The sequence below is a fragment of the Lithobates pipiens genome, unplaced genomic scaffold (genome assembly GCF_037356315.1).
Source record: "Lithobates pipiens isolate NorthernLeopardFrog02 unplaced genomic scaffold, aLitPip1_a1.2 Scaffold_30, whole genome shotgun sequence".
NCBI lineage: Eukaryota > Metazoa > Chordata > Amphibia > Anura > Ranidae > Lithobates > Lithobates pipiens.
Genome location: NW_027507791.1, coordinates 184,830,364 through 184,848,307, shown reverse-complemented (window position 1 = coordinate 184,848,307; position 17,944 = coordinate 184,830,364). Strand labels below are relative to the sequence as shown.

General features: G+C 49.9%; 12 non-coding genes and 11 pseudogenes across 12 annotated transcripts; all 23 read left to right on the top strand.

Annotated features, from left to right (window-relative positions):
* Positions 1-22: 22 nt before the first annotated feature.
* On the top strand, positions 23-141 carry LOC143944800 (5S ribosomal RNA; annotated as a pseudogene).
* A 109-nt stretch (positions 142-250) lies between these two features.
* On the top strand, positions 251-369 carry LOC143951611 (5S ribosomal RNA). Its single transcript, XR_013266867.1, has one exon. It is a non-coding gene; the product is annotated as a 5S ribosomal RNA (ribosomal RNA).
* A 109-nt stretch (positions 370-478) lies between these two features.
* LOC143950995 (5S ribosomal RNA) lies at positions 479-597 on the top strand. Its single transcript, XR_013266309.1, has one exon. It is a non-coding gene; the product is annotated as a 5S ribosomal RNA (ribosomal RNA).
* Positions 598-706: 109 nt separating this feature from the next.
* Positions 707-815, top strand: LOC143949712 (5S ribosomal RNA; annotated as a pseudogene).
* Positions 816-924: 109 nt separating this feature from the next.
* LOC143944024 (5S ribosomal RNA) lies at positions 925-1,043 on the top strand (annotated as a pseudogene).
* Positions 1,044-1,152: 109 nt separating this feature from the next.
* LOC143953259 (5S ribosomal RNA) lies at positions 1,153-1,271 on the top strand. The gene has a single exon (XR_013268358.1). It is a non-coding gene; the product is annotated as a 5S ribosomal RNA (ribosomal RNA).
* A 109-nt stretch (positions 1,272-1,380) lies between these two features.
* LOC143953872 (5S ribosomal RNA) lies at positions 1,381-1,499 on the top strand. Its single transcript, XR_013268914.1, has one exon. It is a non-coding gene; the product is annotated as a 5S ribosomal RNA (ribosomal RNA).
* A 109-nt stretch (positions 1,500-1,608) lies between these two features.
* LOC143949243 (5S ribosomal RNA) lies at positions 1,609-1,727 on the top strand (annotated as a pseudogene).
* Positions 1,728-1,836: 109 nt separating this feature from the next.
* On the top strand, positions 1,837-1,955 carry LOC143951601 (5S ribosomal RNA). The gene has a single exon (XR_013266858.1). It is a non-coding gene; the product is annotated as a 5S ribosomal RNA (ribosomal RNA).
* Positions 1,956-2,064: 109 nt separating this feature from the next.
* On the top strand, positions 2,065-2,183 carry LOC143950288 (5S ribosomal RNA). Its single transcript, XR_013265704.1, has one exon. It is a non-coding gene; the product is annotated as a 5S ribosomal RNA (ribosomal RNA).
* A 109-nt stretch (positions 2,184-2,292) lies between these two features.
* Positions 2,293-2,411, top strand: LOC143943816 (5S ribosomal RNA; annotated as a pseudogene).
* A 109-nt stretch (positions 2,412-2,520) lies between these two features.
* On the top strand, positions 2,521-2,639 carry LOC143946395 (5S ribosomal RNA; annotated as a pseudogene).
* Positions 2,640-2,748: 109 nt separating this feature from the next.
* On the top strand, positions 2,749-2,867 carry LOC143950122 (5S ribosomal RNA). The gene has a single exon (XR_013265554.1). It is a non-coding gene; the product is annotated as a 5S ribosomal RNA (ribosomal RNA).
* A 109-nt stretch (positions 2,868-2,976) lies between these two features.
* On the top strand, positions 2,977-3,095 carry LOC143954185 (5S ribosomal RNA). Its single transcript, XR_013269199.1, has one exon. It is a non-coding gene; the product is annotated as a 5S ribosomal RNA (ribosomal RNA).
* Positions 3,096-3,204: 109 nt separating this feature from the next.
* Positions 3,205-3,323, top strand: LOC143949362 (5S ribosomal RNA; annotated as a pseudogene).
* A 109-nt stretch (positions 3,324-3,432) lies between these two features.
* LOC143953169 (5S ribosomal RNA) lies at positions 3,433-3,551 on the top strand. The gene has a single exon (XR_013268276.1). It is a non-coding gene; the product is annotated as a 5S ribosomal RNA (ribosomal RNA).
* Positions 3,552-3,660: 109 nt separating this feature from the next.
* On the top strand, positions 3,661-3,779 carry LOC143945646 (5S ribosomal RNA; annotated as a pseudogene).
* A 109-nt stretch (positions 3,780-3,888) lies between these two features.
* Positions 3,889-4,007, top strand: LOC143945276 (5S ribosomal RNA; annotated as a pseudogene).
* Positions 4,008-4,116: 109 nt separating this feature from the next.
* On the top strand, positions 4,117-4,234 carry LOC143949419 (5S ribosomal RNA; annotated as a pseudogene).
* A 109-nt stretch (positions 4,235-4,343) lies between these two features.
* On the top strand, positions 4,344-4,462 carry LOC143945909 (5S ribosomal RNA; annotated as a pseudogene).
* Positions 4,463-4,571: 109 nt separating this feature from the next.
* LOC143954657 (5S ribosomal RNA) lies at positions 4,572-4,690 on the top strand. The gene has a single exon (XR_013269628.1). It is a non-coding gene; the product is annotated as a 5S ribosomal RNA (ribosomal RNA).
* A 110-nt stretch (positions 4,691-4,800) lies between these two features.
* Positions 4,801-4,919, top strand: LOC143953993 (5S ribosomal RNA). Its single transcript, XR_013269024.1, has one exon. It is a non-coding gene; the product is annotated as a 5S ribosomal RNA (ribosomal RNA).
* A 109-nt stretch (positions 4,920-5,028) lies between these two features.
* LOC143952221 (5S ribosomal RNA) lies at positions 5,029-5,147 on the top strand. Its single transcript, XR_013267419.1, has one exon. It is a non-coding gene; the product is annotated as a 5S ribosomal RNA (ribosomal RNA).
* The last annotated feature ends 12,797 nt before the right edge of the window (positions 5,148-17,944 follow it).

Here is a 17,944-nt window from a genome sequence, read left to right as displayed (position 1 = left end):
ATTGTAAGTAGGGTTCAAAATCGCCTACAGCCGCATCACTCTGAATGCGCTCGATCTCGTCTGATCTCGGATGCTAAGCAGGGTCGGGCCTGGTTAGTACCTGGACGGGAGACCGCCTGGGAATACCAGGTGCCGTAGGCTTTTTTCCATTATGTTGTTGGCTTTGGCGACCTGCTGTATTTTTCCTCTCGATTACCCGAGGTGACCACTTTGGCTTTTGTCAAGAGAGTTGTAAGTAGGGTGCAAGATTGCCTACGGCCACATCACCCTGAATGCGCTCAATCTCGTCTGATCTTGGATGCTAAGCAGGGTCGGGCCTGGTTAGTACCTGGATGGGAGACCAGCTGGGAATACCAGGTGCCGTAGGCTTTTTTCCATTATGTTGTTGGCTTTGGCGACCTGCTGTATTTTTCCTCTCGATTGCCCGAGGTGACCACTTTGGCTTTTGTCAAGAGAGTTGTAAGTAGGGTGCAAGATTGCCTACGGCCACATCACCCTGAATGCGCTCGATCTCGTCTGATCTCGGATGCTAAGCAGGGTCGGGCCTGGTTAGTACCTGGATGGGAGACCGCCTGGGAATACCAGGTGCCATAGGCTTTTTTCCATTATGTTGTTGGCTTTGGCGACCTGCTGTATTTTTCCTCTCGATTGCCCGAGGTTACCACCTTGGCTGTTGTCAAGAGAGTTGTAAGTAGGGTTCAAAATCGCCTACAGCCGCATCACCCTGAATGTGCTTGATCTCGGATGATAAGCAGGGTCGGGCCTGGTTAGTACCTGGATGGGAGACCGCCTGGGAATACCAGGTGCCGTAGGCTTTTTTCCATTATGTTGTTGGCTTTGGCGACCTGCTGTATTTTTCCTCTCGATTGCCCGAGGTGACCACCTTGGCTTTTGTCAAGAGAGTTGTAAGTAGAGTGCAAGATCGCCTACAGCCACATCACCCTGAATGCGCTCGATCTCGTCTGATCTCGAATGCTAAGCAGGGTCGGGCCTGGTTATTACCTGGATGGGAGACCGCCTGGGAATACCAGGTACCGTAGGCTTTTTTCCATTATGTTGTTGGCTTTGGCGACCTGCTGTATTTTTCCTCTCGATTGCCCGAGGTTACCACCTTGGCTTTTGTCAAGAGAGTTGTAAGTAGGGTGCAAGATCGCCAACGGCCACATCACCCTGAATGCGCTTGATCTCGTCTGATCTCGGATGATAAGCAGGGTCGGGCCTGGTTAGTACCTGGATGGGAGACCGCCTGGGAATACCAGGTGCCGTAGGCTTTTTTCCATTATGTTGTTGGCTTTGGCGACTTGCTGTATTTTTCCTCTCGATTGCCCGAGGTGACCACCTTGGCTTTTGTCAAGAGAGTTGTAAGTATGGTGCAAGATCGCCTTCGGCCACATCACCCTGAATGCGCTTGATCTCGTCTGATCTCGGATGCTAAGCAGGGTCGACCCAGGTTAGTACCTGGATGGGAGACCGCCTGGGAATACCAGGTGCCGTAGGCTTTTTTCCATTATGTTGTTGGCTTTGGCGACCTGCAGTATTTTTCCTCTCGATTGCCCGAGGTGACCACCTTGGCTTTTGTCAAGAGAGTTGTAAGTAGGGTGCAAGATCGCCTGCGGCTGCATCACCCTGAATGCGCTCGATCTCGTCTGATCTCGGATGCTAAGCAGGGTCAGGCCTGGTTAGTACCTGGATCGGAGACCGCCTGGGAATACCACGTGCCATAGGCTTTTTTCCATTATGTTGTTGGCTTTGGCGACCTGCTGTATTTTTCCTCTCGATTGCCCGAGGTGACCACCTTGGCTTTTGTCAAGAGAGTTGTAAGTAGGGTGCAAGATCGACTATGGCCACATCACCCTGAATGCGCTCGATCTCGTCTGATCTCGGATGCTAAGCAGGGTCGGGCCTGGTTAGTACCTGGATGGGAGACCGCCTGGGAATACCAGGTGCCGTAGGCTTTTTTCCATTATGTTGTTGGCTTTGGCGACCTGCTGTATTTTTCCTCTCGATTGCCCGAGGTGACCACCTTGGCTTTTGTCAAGAGAGTTATAAGTAGGGTGCAAGATCGCTTACGGCCATATCACCCTGAATGCGCTCGATCTCGTCTGATCTCGGATGCTAAGCAGGGTCGGGCCTGGTTAGTACCTGGATGGGAGACCGCCTGGGAATACCAGGTGCCGTAGGCTTTTTTCCATTATGTTGTTGGCTTTGGCGACCTGCTGTATTTTTCCTCTCGATTGCCCGAGGTGACCACCTTGGCTTTTGTCAAGAGAGTTGTAAGTAGGGTGCAAGATCGCCTACAGCCACATCACCCTGAATGTGCTCGATCTTGTCTGATCTCGGATGCTAAGCAGGGTCGGGCCTGGTTAGTACCTGGATGGGAGACCGCCTGGGAATACCAGGTGCCGTAGGCTTTTTTCCATTATGTTGTTGGCTTTGGCGACCTGCTGTATTTTTCCTATCGATTGCCCGAGGTGACCACCTTGGCTTTTGTCAAGAGAGTTGTAAGTAGGGTGCAAGATCGCCTGCGGCTGCATCACCCTGAATGCGCTCGATCTCATCTGATCTCGGATGCTAAGCAGGGTCGGGCCTGGTTAGAACCTGGATGGGAGACCGCCTGGGAATACCAGGTGCCATAGGCTCTTTTCCATTATGTTGTTGGCTTTGGCGACCTGCTGTATTTTTCCTCTCGATTGCCCGAGGTGACCACCTTGGCTTTTGTCAAGAGAGTTGTAAGTAGGGTGCAAGATCGCCTACGGCCATATCACCCTGAATGCGCTCGATCTCGTCTGATCTCGGATGCTAAGCAGGGTCGGGCCTGGTTAGTACCTGGATGGGAGACCGCCTGGGAATACCAGGTGCCGTAGGCTTTTTTCCATTATGTTGTTGGCTTTGGCGACCTGCTGTATTTTTCCTCTCGATTGCCCGAGGTGACCACCTTGGCTTTTGTCAAGAGAGTTGTAAGTAGGGTGTAAGTTCGCCTCCGGCCACATCACCCTGAATGCGCTCGATCTCGTCTGATCTTGGATGCTAAGCAGGGTCGGGCCTGGTTAGTACCTGGATGGGAGACCGCCTGGGAATACCAGGTGCCGTAGGCTTTTTTCCATTATGTTGTTGGCTTTGGCGACCTGCTGTATTTTTCCTCTCGATTGCCCGAGGTGACCACCTTGGCTTTTGTCAAGAGAGTTGTAAGTAGGGTGGAAGATCACCTACAGCCTCATCACACTGAATGCACTCGATCTCGGCTGATCTCGGATGCTAAGCAGGGTCGGGCGTGGTTAGTACCTGGATGGGAGACCGCCTGGGAATAACAGGTGCCGTATGCTTTTTTCCATTATGTTGTTGGCTTTGGCGACCTGCTGTATTTTTCCTCTTGGTTGCCCGAGGTGACCACCTTGGCTTTTGTCAAGAGAGTTGTAAGTAGGGTGCAAGATCGCCTACGGTCACATCACCCTGAATGTGCTCGATCTCGTCTGATTTCGGATGCTAAGCAGGGTCGGGCCTGGTTAGTACCTGGATGGGAGACCGCCTGGGAATTCCAGGTGCCGTAGGCTTTTTTCCATTATGTTGTTGGCTTTGGCGACCTGCTGTATTTTTCCTCTCGATTGCCCGAGGTGACCACCTTGGCTTTTGTCAAGAGAGTTGTAAGTAGGGTGCAAGATTGCCTATGGCCACATCACCATGAATGCGCTTGATCTCGTCTGATCTCGGATGCTAAGCAGGGTCGGGCCTGGTTAGTACCTGGATGGGAGACCGCCTGGGAATGCCATGTGCCGTAGGCTTTTTTCCATTATGTTGTTGGCTTTGGTGACCTGCTGTATTTTTCCTCTCGCTTGCCCGAGGTGGCCACCTTGGCTTTTGTCAAGAGAGTTGTAAGTAGGGTGCAAGATCGCCTACGGCCACATCACCCTGCATGCGCTTGATCTCGTCTGATCTCGGATGCTAAGCAGGGTCGTGCCTGGTTAGTACCTGGATGGGAGACCGCCTGGGAATACCAGGTGCCATAGGGTTTTTTCCATTATGTTGTTGGCTTTGGCGACCTGCTGTATTTTTCCTCTCGATTGCCCGTGGTGACCACCTTGGCTTTTGTCAAGAGAGTTGTAAGTAGGGTGCAAGATCGCCTACGGCCACATCACCTGAATTTGCTTTATCTCGTCTGATCTCGGATGCTAAGCAGGGTCGGGCCTGGTTAGTACCTAGATGGGAGACCGCCTGGGAATACCAGGTGCCGTAGCCTTTTTTCCATTATGTTGTTGGCTTTGGCGACCTGCTGTATTTTTCCTCTCGATTGCCCGAGGTGACCACCTTGGCTTTTGTCAAGAGAGTTGTAAGTAGGGTGCAAGACCGCCTACGACCACATCACCCTGAATGTGCTCAATCTTGTCTGATCTCGGATGCTAAGCAGGGTCGGGCCTGGTTAGTACCTGGATGGGAGACCGCCTGGGAATACCAGGTGCCGTAGGCTTTTTTCCATTATGTTGTTGGTTTTGGCGACCTGCTGTATTTTTCCTCTCGATTGCCCGAGGTGACCACCTTGGCTTTTGTCAAGAGAGTTCTAAGTAGGGTGCAAGATCGCCTATGGCCACATCACCCTGAATGCGCTTGATCTCGTCTGATCTCGGATGCTAAGCAGGGTCGGGCCTGCTTAGTACCCGGATGGGAGACCTCCTGGGAATACCGGGTGCCGTAGGCTTTTTTCCGTTATGTTGTTGGCTTTGGCGACCTGCTGTATTTTTCCTCTCGATTGCCCAAAGGTGACCACCTTGGCTTTTGTCAAGAGAGTTGTAAGTAGGGTGCAAGATCGCCTACGGCCACATCACCCTGAATTTGCTCGATCTCATCTGATCTCGGATGCTAAGCACGGTCGGGCCTGGTTAGTACCTAGATGGGAGACCGCCTGGGAATACCAGGTGCCGTAGGCTTTTTTCCATTATGTTGTTGGCTTTGACGACCTGCTATATTTTTCCTCTCGATTGCCCGAGGTGACCACCTTGGCTTTTGTCAAGAGAGTTGTAAGTAGGGTGCAAGATCGCCTACTGCCATATCACCCTGAATGCGCTCGATCTCGTCTGATCTCGGATGCTAAGCAGGGTTGGGCCTGGTTAGTACCTGGATGGGAGACCGCCTGGGAATACCAGGTGCCGTAGGGTTTTTTTTTGTTTTCAAAAGGGGTTTTATTAAAGTTATTAACAGAAATACAAAGTCAGCAAAAAGAATCATATTTCAACATTGGCCTAAAATGTTGGAAGACCAGGTTACCAAAAGGTAATAAACACATAACAGAACCTTGCAGGACCAATCATAGATAAATGATATACTGTATGGGTCTTAAATTCCAACCATCAATCATAATAGTAACGAGAATGACAAGTTAAACGAGCTGACCATCATATCCCAATTATGAAGAAAGATCATGACAGGGAGAAGGGGGAGGGAGAGCAGAGAGAAACAAAGGAAAAAGAGGAGAAAAAGCAAACAGAAAAGAGAGGCAAAAGGAAAAACCTAAGGTGCGATCACTACTGTAAACGAAACAGGAACCATGGGGTCCATTTAAGGTCATAGATGTGTTCAGTGTCATGTAGAGTGTGAAAGATCTTCTCAGACAGCATTACCTGATCAATACGAGTGAGAACCTGTGCTAAAGGTATAGACGGGGACTTCCAGTGAAGAGCAATAGTCCACAGTACAGCAACACAGATAGAGTGCACTAGTCTTATAAAATGTTTAGGGGTGTCGGGGGGGTCTGGAATAGAAGGCAGTGGTGATAAGAGAGGGACATTGTTCGGCCCGCGAACCCATCCACCAGCCTTAAGACCTCTTGCCAGACAGGGCGAATTAAGTCACAATCCCAAAAAATGTGTACAAAGGTGCCGGGATGATTGCACCCTCTAAAACAGTTGGGGGATGTGAGGGGATAAATCTGGTGCAAACGTACCGGGGTGTAGTACCACCTAGTGAGAACCTTGATGGCCGTCTCCCTAACAGTCAGGGATCTGGTGCATTTGCGCATGTTGTTCCAACCTTCTTCCCAATCCACCACTCCCGTCTCCAGAGCCAACTCCTCCTCCCAGCGAGCTCTATATCGAAGGGATTGGCACTCCGAATGTCCCTCAAGGGCCCTATATATCAGAGAGATCAATCCCTTTTGGCGTGGGAAATTGAAACACACGTCCTCAAAGACAGTGAGCTGTGCCCGAGGGTGGAGTCCGTACCGGGAGAGGAAGAAGTGGCAGATCTGCAAGTATCTATAGCATTCAGAGTCCGGGAGTTGGTGCTGGGCCTGCAGAGTCGAAAATTGAACAAAGCCAGAGCCCATCACAAAGTCCTTCAACTGGGTAAGCCCACAACGGACCCAAGTGTCAAAAGATTCAGGATGGAGATAAGCCGGGGGGAACCTAGGGTCACCCAGGAAGGAGGCCCTAAAGAGCGCCCCAGGGTGATGTCGTATCTCTGCTTGAAGCGGTGCCACAGTTGGAGGCAATCTGCCACTATAGTATTGCGCGTGGTTAGAGTCAGGAGGGGATGATTAGTTGACCACATAAGGCCGGGGAGATAGAATGGAGTGATCGAGTCACCCTCAAACCTCACCCAGGGAACTTTAGAATTAGGGATCGACCACTGTGCCTGCTGAGTAAATCTACAGGCAAGGTAGTACAACCAAATCTGAGGTACCCCCAGACCACCATTTTTCATAGATCTATAGAGTACCCCTCTCGCAAATCTGGGAGGTCTACTGTTCCAAATAAACCTATTGAAATGAGACTGAAGGTCAAGGAGAAAGCTCTTGGGGAGCTTAACCGGTAGAGAGCGAAATAGATATATCAACCTGGGTAGGATGACCATTTTGAGGGCAGTGATTCGACCTATAAAGGGGATACGTAAAGAGAGCCAACTTCTTAGGGTGTTTTTAAGTTTGCTAATCAGTGGGGGATAATTGACCCCAAAGAGGTCCCCGAAATTCCCGGGAAGACCAACCCCCAGATAAGAAATGTGGGTGGAGGCCCAAGTAAATGAGTAGTTTTGTTTAATAAGGGCCAAATCATTGGGTGTAAAGCCTATAGGGAGGGCTACAGATTTAGACACATTAATGGACAGGCCAGAGATTTTCGCAAAATGAGACAGAGTCAAGAAAAGATTGGGGAGAGAGACATGAGGGTTAGTAATAAACATCAAAACATCATCTGCATACATGCAAAATTTATACGTTTCGGACCCCTTAGTGTAACCAGTAATATCAGGATGTCTAAGGAGAGCAATTGCGAGGGGCTCCAGGGCTAGGGCAAAGATTAAAGGGGAAAGGGGACACCCCTGTCTAGTGCCCTTGCCTATGGGGAAGAATTCTGAGTTACAGCCGGGCAACCTAATGCGAGTCATAGGGTTATTATAGAGGGCTTGGAATCCTGCTAGAAAGCTACCCTGAAAGCCCATGAGGGGCAAAAGTGTGTCTAAATAGTTCCATGTAACACTATCAAATGCCTTCTGTATGTCTAAACTCAACAGGAGGAGCTTACGGGAGAATAGGTTGGCATCTTGGATAACATTGGAGGCAAGGCGTATATTGTCAGTGATAAAACGATGTGGAATAAACCCAGACTGGAAGGGGGAAATTAGAGAAGGGATAAATTTTGCTAGTCTGTCAGCTAAGATTCTGCTAAATACTTTGATATCATTATTTATTACCGAAATTGGCCTAAAGTTTTGAGGTAAATTATGATTCTTATTGGGTTTAGGGATCAGTGACATGTTAGCTAACAGCATTTCCTCTGGGAAGCTACCACCTAGTAGAATCGAGTTGAAAAGTTGCATCATTCTGGGGGCTAAAATCATGGAGAATTTTTTGTAATAGAGGGCTGAGAAGCCGTCCGGACCCGGGGCTGAACCCAACTTCAGTGACTTGAGAACCCCTAAGATTTCCAGAACAGTAAAAGGGGCATTCAACGCCTCCACTTGTGAGGAGGAGAGCGCTGGGAGAGGGATGTCCTGCAACCAGGATAGGTCAGCAAGAGAAGGAAGGGTGTGGGGGGCCTCTAGGAGTTTAGAGTAGAATTGCTCAAAGATCTTGAGAACCTCCTTGGGATGTGACGATACAAAACCCTCACTATTAGATAGACGGTAGACGTGAGGCGGTCGAAGTGTGCTAGACAACTTCCTAGCAAACGAGGTCGAGGCAGAGTTGTTGAATAGCAAACTGCGAGCCTTGGCCCAGCATAGCGTCTTCTCAACCTTGGAGGACAACAAGGAGTCGAGTTCCAGGCGCTTCTGATCTATGGTGCGCCTGGACGAGTCCAAGTGCAACGAGGATGCATCTTTGTATAGGTGATCCAATTCTCTGGTTAGTTCCACTATCCTAAGTCTATTAGCTCTATTCCGGGCTGCGGAAAGACTAATAAGTCGTCCCCTGATGACGGCTTTATGCGCCATCCAGAGGGTCGAGGGTTGCATTTCCGGGCGAGCATTCAAGGAGAAATACTCCTCCAGAGATTGAGCTACCTGGGCTTCCACCCCTGAGTCCGAGAGAAGGGATTCATTCAATCTCCAGGAGTGAGTCGTGGGAGCGAGCCGAATAAACCCTGTAGTAAAGGAAGTTGCCTGATGATCGGACCAAACACAGGGGTGGATGGAGGCCTCCACCGAGATAGCAAGAATAATTGGAGTGGAGTAAATGTAGTCTAACCTCGCATAACTGTTATGTGGGTGGGAGAAGAAAGTGTACTCCCTGCAGCCTATGTTGTGAGCTCTCCAGGTGTCAGTGAGTTGCAGTTCCCGTAGGCCCCTGGAGAGCGATTTCGGGAAAGCTCTAGAAGAGATTGGTGTTGATGAACGGTCGAGAGTGGCGTTGGCAACTGAATTAAAATCACCACCTACGATTAAGTGAGGGGAGTGATATTGAGCAATTTTCTCAAAAAATGACCCAAAGAACGTGGCCGAACCTTCATTGGGTGCGTAAATACTAGCAATAGTAAGTTCTCTGTTGTGGACCACACCCTGAATAATAACATAGCGGCTCTCGGGGTCTCTAAATATATGCTTGACCTCCATCGGGAGGGAGGAGTGAAGGAGAATGGCGGCACCCCTGGTCTTGGACGAGTGGAGCGAGTAAAAGGCTTGAGGGAAGTCCTTATGGAAAAATTTAGGGTGAGAGGAGCGGGAGAAATGCGTTTCTTGGAGTAGAAGGATTTTAGCTCCAAGGCTTTTATAAAAGGAGAAGGCTTTGCGCCTTTTAGATGGTGAATTAAATCCCTTGACATTATGGGAAACACAAGTTATTGCCATGGCGAATAAAAAAGGACAACTATAGTGGAGAGGTCAGATATGGTGGCAGGGGGAGAAAGGGAAACTCTCGGGGGATACTCGTCCAACAGGCGCCAGAGACGCAGGGGGACCCTCATATCCTCTGCGGGACAATAGAAAAATAAGACACAGTGCAATAAAAACCAGTGTATAGAGAAAATACCAATCTTGAGTATAAAAGGCGTCTGAGTGATTGTAAGAGCATAGAACAAGGAATATGATCGACCTAGAAGGGAGAAGATCAAAAGACATAAAAGAAGGGAATATGCATCAAAAGGAAAAGGCCCAAAGCCCAAGAAGGGTCTGGGGCCCAACATTAAAGCTAAGTATAATAGCGTGTGGGGAAACATAGCCACACCAAAAGAACAATCAAACACCGAGACAACAAGGTCTCGTGCCCAGTAGGGTTGCGCAATGGTAGGGGGTGCCCACCAAAGAAGCAACCGACCACTGGAAAGGGGAGCCATATAACAGCTCCTAGGGACTTGTAAATGGCTGGTGGGTTGGGTAGGAAAAACCTAGGACACAGAAGGCCCCTCACTCCGACAAGCTCCACCGTCGCCCGATAGGACTGAGGCGTGGAGCAAGCCGGAGCTAAGAGGGGGAAACAGTATAAAACCAGAAACTTAAACACACACTACCCTGTACCATATAAACACGAGCAGCAGGAGTGCGCATGCGCGAGGCTTCCAAGATGGCCGCGATCATCTAAAGCTCCGCTGCCTCGCGGAACAACGGAACCCCTACCGCACGGCACGGCTACCCTTCCGCTTCCCGAGTTATAGGGGCGGAATCCCGAAGTGTTGGGGCACATTTCTGAATGACCGGTGGACTGGCTAAACGCAATCTCGGCCCGCTGTTCGCTTCATTGGACGTGAGGGAGAAATCCAAGATGGCCACCGCAGCACAGCTCCTGTCTCAGGATCACAGATCCGCAGGCACAGTGGATTTCAGGTCAGATACAGACTTTCCTCCTCTCCACGCCACCCCAGGCAACCCCAGGGGTCTCCCCAAGGATGCCACACCGTCCCCGGCCTCCACGGTCTCTCTGCTGGAACGCACCATCCAGGAGTTCTCTCCCTCCCCAGCGGGGACCTACAGAGTTACCCAGACCGCCATGGCCCCCCACGAGGCTGCTCATTCAGACCCAGTCTCCCACATGGATGCCCTGTTTGGCAAATTCTCTGAATTATTAGAGAGGGGCCTCTCCCAAACTGCCTTGCAAATCACGGGGGAATTGAAAGCTGATTTTATTAACCTAGGCTCCCGGATCGAAACGATCGAACATAAAATGGAGGATACCATAGCCAGATCCATCCAAAACTCCAGACACATCTACTCAGTACAGGAGCAATTGGACATAGCCATGGCCCGTATAGATGACCTCGAAAATAGGTCACGCAGATATAACGTCAGAATTCGCGGGCTTCCAGAATCAATAACTGATGTGTCCAGGGCGGTGCAAGACCTCATTCAACAGCTAATCCCAGACATCCCAGCTACCAAGCTTGAACTTGACCGGGTCCATAGAACCCTCGGCCCCCCTAGGAAGGATGGCACCCCGCGAGATGTTCTGGCCAAGCCACATCACTTCTCGGTGAAAGAAGAATTCATGAAGAGAGCCAGATCCCTGCAACACGTCAATTACCAGGGACACCAGGTTCAGATCTTTGCGGACCTCTCCCCCTCCACGATACAGAGACGAAGAGCTCTAAAACCCCTCTTGCTTGCAATGTCCCACAAAGACATAAAATACAAATGGGCATTCCCTTTTGCGGTCAGGTTCACGGACAAAGGGAAGTCTTTTGCCTTCTCCACTTTTCCCGAGGGGGAAAAGCTCCTCACCAAGCTGAAAATCATCTCTCAAGAAGCTGACATGGACACTTCTAACCCTAGTCAGGGATCTAACAAACGACCCACTCCTATCAGCCCACAATCCCCGTTATGGACCTCCGGAAGAGCCAAGAAGGTCAAGGATAATGCACCCACCTGAGCAACTTCCAGTCCCATTACCAATCTCTCCATTTTGTGACTGACCGTCCGAGGTCCTGGAGAGGGCCGGAGGACTGCTCCCCAAACTTGGAAAGTTTGGCCCTCCAACCCTTCTTGCCCTCCCCTTGCCTAGGACTTGTGCTACCCTTGTTCTACCCTTATCCCCATTGCCTCCAATAATCCGGGACGCTATGCAGTACTTTGTCCATCTACTGGACTGCCCGTAACCCCGCATATATTTTTTTTGTTTACATACCCTCGAAATGGGCCCCAAGGTTGCTTTGAGGATTTCCCAGGGGGCTGCATTCCTCAGCACCCCCCCTGGATGTACCATCCTTCCTTATGCCTTAAGAACAGCGTTCATTTCTTAGCCCCAGTGTCTTCTAGGCATTATGTTTAGCCGTGCCTCAAAAGAAAAGTTCCTTTTTATGTATATTGCAGCTTTTATGTTATTGCTATTTAAAGTTGATTTCACAGTTCGGGTAGTTACCCGACTAGGGGTCCCCAGTTCCGCGAGGGACCACATGTGTAACTCTCCCTCCCTCGGCCTATCCCAGGCGTCTGAGGGTCGGGACTCCTGACCTTATGGGTCGGTTGTCTTCATTGTGTTTGCTTGGGATTTCGGGGGGTGTCTCCTGCCCTGATCTCCTCTTTCTCTTCTCAGGAACCCTTTCTTTCCTTGCCCTCTCTCCCCTTCTCTTCCCCCTTGATGGTAAGCTTCCCCCGTTGAATGTTTGCATGACACTATTTTTTTTCTCCTCAGGTTGGGCTGAGCCAACCCAGTCGACATGGTATCCTGGGAGACATCCTCGGGCCACCGATCTCAATGCCCTTACCAAGAACCCAGCTATAGATTGGGTAAGTGAGGTCGTTTTCAGATGCTGGGCTCCCCCTCTGCTCCATGGCTGATCCACAGGCTGCTAGGCTTAAGATAGCCTCCCACAACATTCAGGGTCTTAATTCCCCCATCAAACGGAGAAAAGCCCTCGATTACTACAAATCCCTGAAACTAGATATAATTCTGCTTCAGGAAACCCACTTTCCTATCCGGTATAGTCCCAAGTACCTACATGCCCACTTCCCTCAGTTCTTCTTAGCCAACGCGGAATCCAAGACCAAGGGGGTGGCCATTTTGATGGCCAAAACATGCAAATTCAATAAGAGTTTTGAAAAAGCGGATCCGGAGGGCAGATTTTTACTTGTAAAGGGCACTGTGGGGGACCAACTGTACTCCTTGGTCTCCTACTATGCCCCGAACACGGGTCAGGCCAAATTTTTCGAATCCATGCTACGTATTTTAGCACCTCTTTTAGAGGGGACGGTTATTGTCGGAGGAGACTCTAACGTCGCCTTTGATCAAGGACTTGATAAATCCTCCCCCTCACGTCCCCGCTTAACCAGGCCCACAAAGGCAAGCTTACGGATTGCCAAATTGCTACACGCTCATGGGCTATCCGATGTCTGGCGGGAATTAAACCCCACAAAGAGAGACTACACTCACTTCTCAGCGCCTCACCAATCATATGCACGCATAGACCACATACTTGTCCCCTCCTCGCTCCTCCCCAGGATGCTCAAAGCCTCCATCACTGACACAGTGATCTCAGATCACTCTCTTGTAATTGTGACGGCCCTGGGGGGCTCGAGTGGGAGACATACTAGGCATTGGAGGTTAAATGAATCCCTCCTTTCGGAGCCATCACGAGTTATAGATCTCGACAAAGCATTGAAGGAATATTTTTCTATTAATGCGACTCCTGATGTCTCCCCCGAGACCCTGTGGGCGGCGCACAAAGCTTACATTAGGGGAAAATTCATGCAACTGGGTTCTCAAATAAAACGGGAAAGGCAATCAACCATCCTGAAGCTAGAAGAGGAATACTCTAAACTCAGAGCTCTTCACAAAAAGGACCCCCTCCGTACCCCCACGGCCATACTAGACAGGACTCGCTTAGAACTAAATCTCGCCCTCACCACGAAAGCTGAAAAATCAGTTAGGTGGGCTGGCCACAAATTTTACTCACAGGCGGATAAAATAGGCACTCTCCTGGCCAATAGACTCTCCCCTAGAACCAAGCTGAGCACCCTCCCTCGGATCAGAAGCGCGGGACTCCCGCCCTCGTCTAATCCGGTCACAGTTCTGAATGCCTTTCAGAAATTCTACACCTCTCTCTACAGTAGCTCCCCACCCCCCAAAGATAACCTCCTCCCAAAGTTTTTGGAGGGTCTGCCCATCCCGGTCTTATCGGACGTTCACAAACAAGTTATGGAAGCCCCCTTCCAGACAGAGGAAATACTGGAAGTCATTAAGACTCTTAAAAAAAGCTCCGCCCCTGGTCCCGACGGCCTTTCGATCCCTTACTATAAAGCCTTTGCCAACACGCTAGCTCCCCACCTGGCCAATCTCGGTAACCATAAAGCTAATGGAGACCCCCTGGATCCCCACCTTAACACGGCGTATATCACGGTCATCCCCAAACCTGGCAAGAACTTGGAAGATGTCAGCAACTACAGACCGATTTCCCTTATTAATAATGATCTCAAAATTCTTACGAAAGTTATGGCCAATAGGCTAGCCTCCTTTATTGGACGCTATGTCCACAAGGATCAAGTTGGTTTTATTCCCGGCAGACAGGGACCTGATCAAATTCGGAGGGCGATCGACATTATCTCCATTTTGCAGTCTAATTGGGAAGGGGGATCCGGACAATCTGGCTTCCTCCTTTCCTTAGATATTCAAAAGGCTTTCGACTCGGTCTCATGGCAGTACATCTTCCAGCTCTTTGACAGGTGGGGATTTGGGGCTCGCTTCCTTGGCTTATTACAGGCCTTATACTCCCAGCCGAGGGCCCAAATTCGAATGCAGGGATACCTTTCTGAGCCAATTCCCATCACCAGGGGGACCAGACAGGGGTGCCCCCTATCCCCCCTCATATTTGCAATAGCCATTGAAACACTGGCGATCGCAGTCCGCCACAATATGGACATTAGAGGTGTCCAATGCGGTAGTCAAACGCACAAATGTGGACTCTTCGCGGATGACATACTGTTGTTCCTCACTTCCCCCCTCACAACCCTACCCAACTTATCCCGGGTATTGGACGACTTTGCCAAGGTCTCAGGCTTGAGGGTTAATTACTCCAAGTCTGTGGCGTTGAATGTTTCTCTCCCCACTCACCAAGTCCTCTCTCTCAAACAATCCTTTCCGTTCCAATGGAGTGACACTGCCATCCAATACTTGGGTATCTCCCTCACACCTAAAATAGAGATGCTATATGCCCACAATTACCCCAAATTATACAGACAGCTGGAAACCGACCTCTCCTCATGGTCTAAACATGAATTATCCTGGCTTGGCCGGATTAACTCCATAAAAATGACCTTTCTCCCCAAAATCCTTTACTACTTTCGAGCCCTGCCAATACCAGTTCGGAAGGACCACCTTTGCTCTCTGCAAAGCAAAATACTGAAATATATTTGGGGTAATAAGGGATACCGTCTACCGCAAAACACGCTCTTCCTGCATAGACGCAGAGGGGGGCTGGGTCTGCCTAACCTCCACAAATACTACCTTGCAGCTCGCCTAGCCCAACTCTCCTCGATCTACTCCAAATATGAGAAACCGGACTGGCAGTCCATAGAACGCTGTGCGGTACCCTCCTATACACTAGATTTTTTATTATGGTGCCCGCCCAAAGCCAGGCCGCCCATCATGTCCCCATCCCTTTCTCACTCCTGTGCCCTATGGGACGGCCTTCGCAAAGAGCCTTCCCTAGTCTCCACTATAAGACCCCTTGCTCACATGTTCCGTAATCATGACTTCCCCCCCGGTCTGAACATTGAGGCATTCAGATGGTGGTTGGACAAGGGACTATACCGGATAGGTCACTTTTTTAATTCCAGGGGTCCGATTTCCCTAGCTTATTGTATCGAACACTTAGAGCTTCCAAACACAGAGAGGTTCCGCTTCCACCAAATATCTCACTACCTAAACTCACTTTGGAAAAACAAACCCCTTCCTCCCCCCTTTACTGAATATGAAGCCTGGTGTGGTGGAGTCGGGGAGCAGAGGGGTGGTATTTCAGTGATCTACACGGCTCTCACTTCCCCAATGGGTAAATCCCCCTATATGACGGCTTGGGAATCTGATCTCCAGACCTCTGGGAGTCTCGAATCCTGGCAGCTGGCCTTAGCCAGATCCTTTCGTGGGATCCAGAACACCTCACTAATGGAGGCTAGCATCAAATTGATAACCAGGTGGTACCTCACTCCAGTAAGGCTAGCCAGAATATATCCCACGGCTAATCCCTTATGTTTCAGGGGGTGCCAACTTCGTGGCTCCATGATCCACATCTGGTGGGAATGCCCTAGACTCCGTTCGTTCTGGACTAAAATATTCAACTTGATTTACTTAGTCACAGGCTGCCGGGTTTCGAGAACTCCAGAGGTTGCGTTACTCAATACCCCGATTCCTTTGATGTCTGGTAACATTCAGAAACTAACTTATTTTATTCTATTAGGAGCCAAAATTGCGATTGCCTCCGCATGGAAGCAACCCAAACCCTCCTTCCTCGCAGTTAAGAGGAAGATATCGTGGATAATGTCCCAAGAAAAACTATCAGGTATTCTGTCAGACACCACACCTAAATTCCGAAAGGTGTGGGACCCTTGGGCCCGTTACATGGGAATCTCTCTGCTGCCGGGGGTACCCCCAGGCCCTCCCCTAGGAACCAGACCTCACCCCTAAAGCACCCATCCTTACATTGATTGTGAAACATTCCCTCGCTATATCCTTTCACCCTTTCAGGACATAGCTTACCTCCCCCGACCCCTCTGCTCTCCTCTTCTTCTCCTTTCTTCTCTTCTCTGTCCTTCTAGTTGTTCTAAGATTTTGGTTTGCTCAACAGAGCTGTAATTGACAAGTTTACCATACAGTCCAATTTAATGTTGCGGTACCCACGGCAGACGATCCCCCGACTGTTTTTCCCCTCTGCGAGGGAGGGGCCTGGGAGGACACTCCCTCATCCTGGCACAGCAAGTTCCCTATTAGGGGTGTCGGGATGGGGGCTCCTGGGAGTTACCCTAATAGTTCTACCTGGGGGGCTCTCCCGGGGGGGACACCCTCCGTTTACCTCTTATTGATGTAGCCCCTCGATAAGGAAGGGCTTGCCGACTGTACACACTTGATATTGTCTGTTTTTCACTAATGTCTCATGTTTTTTTTTTACTTACATTGTGACAGCAGGCCCTCCCTGCTACTGCTAGTTTGTGTACTGTTTTACGTATGTAAGTGCCTTTAATATAAAATAAAATATTTTGAAGTGATAAACACGAGCAGCATATAAACAGCCATTGAGAACTTATAGCAAACCACAGTCTGAGCCTTCAGATAAAGGAGAGCAAAACAACATCATCGAGGACTATCTTCCACCCGATCATCTGCACCATATCTGATTCTACGTCTGTCTCTTCTGGTCGGAGGGGTTTGCCAAATAGGTGTAGCTCTGGGAGTGGAGGGCAGTCTGCGAACCGCCGAGGCGTCCAAAAGTCCCAGCTTCACCAGGATCTCCTGACCCTCCAGGACCGAGGTAGCAGAGTATGTCGAGCCGTTATGTGGAATCACAAGACGAAATGGGAACCCCCAGCGGTACCTGATGCGGGCCGACTGCAGGACAGTGGTTATCTCCTTTAGGTTCCTTCTACGCTCCAAGGTCGCAGGTGCGATATCTGGGAAAATTTGGATAACTTTGTCATCGAGAGTGATCCTCTGTTTGTTACGAGCTGCTCTCAAAATCTCCTCCTTGACCAGAAAGTCCTTCATGCAGAGAATGATGTCCCTGGGGGGTTTGTCCTCCGGGGGTTTGGGGCGCAGAGCTCTATGTATCCGATCACATTTGAACATAGTGGCTTCATGCTCAGGGAGCAAGGACTTAAACAACCGGATGACTACCGGAATAAGCTCAGATTCGGACTCCGGGATGCCACGGATACGCAGATTGTTACGTCTATTTCTGTTGTCGAGGTCTTCTATTTGAGACTGTAGAAGTTGGACCGTGGAGGAAAGGGCTTCGTGTTCCCGGCTGAGGTCATTATGAGCTATTGCCAACTCGTCATGTTTAGTCTCTAGCCTTTCAGTCCTTGCTCCAAGGGCCGAGATTTCCTGTGAAAGTGCATGAGAAGTTTTCTGAAGTTCTGATTGAAACTTGGATGCCAATCTATTGTACATGGAGTCCAGACTGTCCTCTAGGTCCGCTTTTGAGAGGGCACTGGAAGTTCTTTTATCCGACAAAGGAGCAGGAGAGGTAGGGCCCAATAAGCGAGGCGGGGAGGCCGGGTCCGGGGAGAGGCGCCCATCAACCGACCCCTCACGCTCCATGCTAGAATGTTCTTGAGAGCGGAGAAGGTATTGTGTGAGAGTCTTTTGGGCGGTGCTCCGTGCCTTCTTTTTTTTAGACGGCATACACTAAGGCTCAGCGGGTTAGAAGATGAGGTCAGGAGGAAAAAAAAAATTGTGGATGAGGTGAAACGTGGTACAGGAATACCTCTGAGATAGATTGAAGTCCCGAGCGGAGCTAATCTGGGGTCTTAGAAAAACATTTGAAAACTAGGTGCGTGCGCTGCTACTGTGTAGGGTTGCTATGAAGCGAAGCAGTAGCAATTAGCA